This window comes from Callospermophilus lateralis, chromosome 11 (genome assembly GCF_048772815.1).
Source record: "Callospermophilus lateralis isolate mCalLat2 chromosome 11, mCalLat2.hap1, whole genome shotgun sequence".
Classification (NCBI taxonomy): domain Eukaryota; kingdom Metazoa; phylum Chordata; class Mammalia; order Rodentia; family Sciuridae; genus Callospermophilus; species Callospermophilus lateralis.
The window spans coordinates 99609301-99615574 of record NC_135315.1 but is presented as its reverse complement, the minus strand read 5'-3'; the positions used below and the strand labels follow the sequence as shown (position 1 = coordinate 99615574).

At 38.5% G+C, this 6274-nt stretch overlaps 1 pseudogene; it reads left to right on the top strand.

The window, feature by feature from the left end:
- The first annotated feature begins 1811 nt into the window (after window positions 1-1811).
- LOC143410335 (sprouty-related, EVH1 domain-containing protein 1 pseudogene) lies at window positions 1812-3136 on the top strand (annotated as a pseudogene).
- The last annotated feature ends 3138 nt before the right edge of the window (window positions 3137-6274 follow it).

Sequence of the window (6274 nt, the reverse complement as noted above, 5' to 3'; positions counted from 1 at the left end):
TTCTTATTTATCTTCCTATTTGGATTTGGGCCAGTTCAAACCAGAAGTCTATCATAGTCATTGCTATAGTTGAAATCTTGATTGTCCTTCAAAGGCCCATGTGGTAAAGCTACTGGGAAGGGGTGAAACTTTCAAGAGGTGAGGCTTAGTGGGAAATCTTTAGGTCACTGAGGACATGCCCTCAACAGGAATTGTGGAACCCTGGTCTATTCCTCTGTTTTCACTTCCTGGCCATGTGTTGAAGAGTACTGCTCCACCATGATGCAGTACTTTGCCATAGGCCTCATTGAACAGGGCCAACCAATCAGGTACTGAAACCTCCAAAACTGTAATCCAAAATAAACCTTTTCTCTTTATAAACTAATTATCTTAAGTATTCATTATAGTGGCTGAAAATGGACTAATACACTTATTTTTGCATCACTAGCACCGATGCAGATCTTTGGAAAGCTTAACAAACTTGTGTTATTAAGAAAATAGAAAGTGTTTCTTAGAAAGTACTTACTATGCAATGGTGAATGAAGGGGGCATGTCCTATGGGTTGTAACCATTTTTCTTGCAGATGTTTACAGGGCATCAACCTTTCCCCTCTACAAGATGCTTCAGCTGGGGTTGGTAAGGGGATAGAGCTCCATTCTGAAGGGGAAAAATTTGACTGTGAATAATAATCAAGAAAATGTCTAAGATTTTCCCTACAGCTTCATTTTACTGTTCCTATTTATCCTAACAGATTTCTACTTACATATACAGTGGAGCATTACCTTTAACCTAAAGCACATAGAGCAAAAAGGCCAGAACAATGTTCAACATAGAAGGAAGGTAATAAGTTAAAAAAAATAAATAATCACAATTCATTGAATTTTAGTGGAATAAAAGAAAGAGAGCAAGAAAGGTCAACAAGACTTAGATTTCCTGAAAATGTCTAATCTATGAGCTGTTCCACCGAATACTCAAGTTGTGATGAAAACTGATAACACTTGGCACTCACAGAGGCTTCTTATTTTGTAGTCTTATGCAAAAATCTAAGTAATTAATCCTGACAGCTCTACTTGGAGAGATGCTGGTCAGGAGCCAGCAGGAGTATGTGTGTTCAAACACCTATTGCTAAGTTTTGCATATATCCATTTCTTTCCTCTACAATCTCCCTTCACCCACGGCTTAAATTCCCATGGCAGATTTCAGGCAAAGGCCTGTCTTCAGCTTGTCCCTTGGTGCTCTCTCCAGGATTATGTCTCCCCTCAAAGTGAGCCAACTTCAGTTTTATATTCAAATTGTATCCCAGGACTCAAGTCTGAAAATGAAAGTATAATGAACCCCATGTTCTCCTGGTGTTAGGATATGCAGGCCTTCTTGTTTGCAGACCTGATGCTTTTCAGAGCATGCACTGAAAATTATGTCTATAGGCATCTCCCAGAGTGCACAATAAAGAGGTAAACAAGTGAAAAATGAGAGATGAATGCACATAGTAGACAGAATAAAAAGACTGAATACGAATTTGTAGTCCATTTTCCCTTTTCCACCCGGCCTCTCAGGATCTCCCTGGGCGGGCGCTGAGGCGAGGGAAGAGGCTGGGGTCGCCACAGCAAAGATTCCTGCTGCCACCCCCCCCCTGCGGGGGTGGCCCTGGTTCCGACTGGGGGAGGCACCCTTCTGGGTGAGGCATCCACCATGGTGAGGCCCCTGAGCCGCTGCCCCCGCCTTCCCCCCCCCCCCCCCCCCCGCTGCCGCTGCCTGCTGCCCCTTGGTGCTGCTGCTACTACCCAGCCTGCTGTTGCTCCTCCACCTCCGGATCGGATCACAGTGAGGGAAAGATGAGCGAGGAGAAGGCGACTTCTGACAACCATAATAGTTATGCACGATTGCGAGCGATGGTGATGACCTGAGATGACTCAAGTGGTGGATGGTTACCCCTTGGAGGGAGTGGACTAAGCAGCGTCACTGTCTTTAAAGTCCCTCATCAGGAAGAGAATGGCTGTGCTTTTTTATCCATGGAGAGCGACTCAGGAACAAAATGGTGGTTTTGGAATGTATGCTTAAAAAAGACCTTATTTATAATAAGGTCACTCCAACATTTCACCACTGGAAGATTGATGACAAGAAATTTGGCCTTACCTTTCAAAGTCCAGCTGATGCTAGGGCTTTTGATAGAGGCATTCCAAGAGCCATCGAGGATATTTCTCAAGGATGTCCAGCATTGAAAAATGAAGCTGATGACTTACAAGCAACTGAAGAGGATACTTCCAGTTCTCTAGTGAAAGATCACCTTTTCCAGCAAGAGACAGTTGTTACCAGTGACCCTTACAGGGGCTCAAATATAAGACCATCTCCCTTTGAAGATTTGAATGCCAGAAGAGTCTACATGCAAAGCGAAACCAATCAGATAACATTTGGACAGCTAGGCCTAGACATTCAGAGCAGAAGTGTGGAATATGTACAGCGGCAAATACCCAAGGAATGTGGAAGCTTAAAGTCCCAAAACAGGGTCCCTTTGAAATCAATCAGACATGTCAGCTTTCAAGATGAGGATGAGATTGTCAGAATAAACCCTCGAGATATCTTAATATGTCGGTATGCAGACTACAGACATCCTGACATGTGGAAAAATGACTTGGAGAGAGATGATACTGACTCCAATATTCACTTTCCTAAACCAGACAGTAAAAAGTCAGACTATCTCTACTCTTGTGGGGATGAGACTAAGTTAAGTTCATTCAAAGACTCTGTGGTATTTAAGACACAGCCTTCTTCCTCATTAAAAATTAAGAAGTCAAAACGAAGAAAAGAGGATGGTGAACGTTCTCGCTGCGTATACTGCCAGGAAAGGTTTAATCATGAAGAAAATGTCAGGGGAAAATGTCAGGATGCTCCAGATCCTATTAAAAGATGCATATATCAAGTTAGTTGTATGCTCTGTGCACAGAGCATGTTGTATCATTGTATGTCAGACTCAGAGGGAAATTTTTCTGATCCCTGTTCATGTGACACTAGTGATGACAAGTTCTGCTTACGATGGTTAGCCCTGGTAGCTTTGTCTTTCATTGTACCATGTATGTGCTGCTACGTCCCTTTGAGAATGTGCCATCGCTGTGGTGAGGCGTGTGGGTGCTGTGGTGGGAAACATAAAACTGCTGGATGAAATGATCCAGTGCCAAAAGGAGCTTAAAATCTTTGTTTCCAGGAATTAGCTAACTTGGTTTTGTGGAAGCTTTTGGCAAGCAATATGGAATCTTGCCTGGTATCACTGGGGCCACACGTGGAAGAAGCAGAACTCGTCAGTTCTTGGCATTTCACAGATGCTAGCCATGCATTTTTTTCCTTGAGTGCATGGCATGTTTCATTACAGGTTGTAGAGTATTTGCAGAAGGAAATCATTTTTGGCTATTGACTATAAAAAGTCAGCATAAATATGATCCAACAAAAAGGGATTAATTTTTGGCATTTTGTATATTTATGCATTAGGTGATGGGAATTTAAAGGTTTGAATTCATGAACTAAAAATAAAAATGCACTAGGGGACAGTTGATTTCAATCTAAGAAAATTTAACACTTGGGAATTATAAGAAGTAAAATAAGTGCAACTAAATCATTTATTAGTTGTTTTTCTGAAAGCAGTTTTATGTATAAATAACAAAATGTTTATATTTAACTAAATGTAAGGTATGAATTATTACATATTAAACCTTTCTTGCCCTTCCTAATTCTGAAGTAGATACACATTTATCTACTGTCACATTCCATATATTTTAAATATTTAACTCATCTAGTTAATAACATTTTTATTCCATGTGAATGATTGATATTTTCATCCTTGTTTATCTTTGGCTACAATTTATATTGAGTTATATCTGTACATTCTGGTAATCTAAAAACCTTTAAGATATTCTAATAGCCTTGTGTGACCAACATTTTTTTAAAGTACAGATGTGCCGCAGTCTCTGGCTGGGCACAAATCACGAGTCTCCACACAGCTTGTAGATTCAAACAGCAATTCTTTATTCCCGAACTCACACCGGCCGTCTACAAACATGCTCTGGGGGAATCCACGTTCTCTGCCCAAATCCACTCCGCATGGGCTTCTGTCTCCCAAAATATACTGTCTGACCCTAAGCACTCAAGAGGAACTCAGCAGCAGGATACGCCCTATTCTAAAGGGGGAACACCCTAATCTCCTATTATGCTAAACTGCCCTATTCTAAAGGGGGAACACCCTAATCTCCTATTATGCTAAACCGCCCTATTCTAAAGGGGGAACACCCTAAACACGGATCCTGCGCTGGTCCTTGAGCAAGGTCACCTTTCAGAAGTCCTTCCACTAGACAGCATGGGAGTAAGCTGGCAAGGAATTTGTCATACCTACTTGGCTGATGGCTCCCAGCACAGATGTAATTGTCTAATGTTCTGATGGGAACTTAACCCTTATTTTTATATAAAAAGAGACTGAGTAAACAGAAAATTTAAGGGTTTTGGTTGTTTTGTTTTGTTTTTTGTGGTATTCAACCAGCAAGTTGTTTTCTTTCAGAATTTCCTCCTTCAAAAAATAATATTGCAAAAACAAACGTTTTACAAGGCAAAAAGTGTAAATGCATAGTTGGTGTAAAACAGTTTCCTCTTGAAATCTCCATTTATTGTTCTGCTACACCGAAATATGTTCAGCTGCATTACTAATGTTTTAGCTTACTCCTCAGTACTTACTATTCATATAACACTGATCTTTCTCAGCTATATTTTTTTTTTATTTAAACTGGCCGAAAACAAAATTATTTTGTTAAAATTTATGCTAATGTATCCCAGGAAAGTATTTAATCCAACATTATTGTGAATGAAATATCTTGTAGATATAAATTTTATTTATTTTGCAGAACACTGTATTACTGCTGTTTAATTTACAAAGTAGTGGGATATGTGTTCCAACATACCATTTTAAAATACCATAGGGTCATTTTTTTTTAAGCATCAAAACTAACCAAATGAGAAATTCTTTAAGAACATTCCCTTACAGGAATAAAGTTGAGACGTGTGCCTTTTTTTTTTTTTAATTAATGGCTCGAAGTACTAGAGGTGATAGAAATTAAAATCACACTACCATTTGAAACTCATTTTCTATGCAGGTTTTAAATGTCATTTATATCTCATTTGTTTTACATATCAAACTTAAGCTTGTGTTAGCATTCTTCTTTTGCCCCCTTTCAAACTGAACAATGTATATAACACTATCTTGTCTGTAAAATACTTTTTTTTTAAAAAAAGAAAGCATTTATATTTATATGACAGCTTGAACTGACAACATTGTGTACATAGATCATCTTGAAGTATTATTTCACATTGAAAAGAAGAAAATTATATTGTTAACTGTATGTTATGAAGAAGAGGTTATTTCTAATTTTGTACTAAAAATCAATTGGATGAACTAAATCCAAAACATGACATTGTAGCAGCAGTTTTAAGTCTTATTTTTACTGTTTATATATTTGAATGCTGCTACACCTGGTGATCTTCATCCCTGAAGTTTTCAGCTAAACTTGGTTTCCTAGAATAGACTGTTAACTTTCAAAATTCCTTTTTATGGATGAAATGGAAATAATGGTTCTCTTTTTGAATGAATTTTCATATTTGTAAGTACTGAGTTTTTAATTCAGGTTTGAGTGAGGTGTGAATGACTGAAGAAAATAACTTGCTAGCTATATAGAAAAATGCTGTGGAAATGAACTGTGCATATACTTCTGGGAAGAACAAATTTAATCATTTCTTCTGTTAAGCACTAATCAGTATAGTGCAACTCCTGGTTCTGTACTGTATTTTATATGCAACATATATGCTTTAATATTTTAATGTTTGTGCATTAATATTTTCAATTTGTTTAACCACTTTGCTGCAAAGATTTTGCCGTCCCATCCCCGTTTTTTCCTTTACAGTTTTAAACAAGTTTCTTCATTAAAAACTATGGTGATAAAAAAAAAAGACTGAATACACTCTCCAGGAAAGTACATAGACTGCAGACAATGACTGAGATTGAGGAAGAACAAGTAGCTATCATTAAAGGAGCAACAGCAATGCTGAGCTGGCCTCTGCATACTGCCTTCTGGTACTTGTGACACAAGAAGCTGACTATTGATTTTCTTATGTATCTTCCAATTTGTATTTGGGCCAGTTCAAACCAAGAAGTCTATCATAGTCACTGCCATAGTTGAAATCTCGATCGTCCTTCAAAGGCCCATGTGGTAAAGCTACTGGAAGGGATTTTGCTTCCCTCAGAACCAGAAGAAAAGTGAAACAA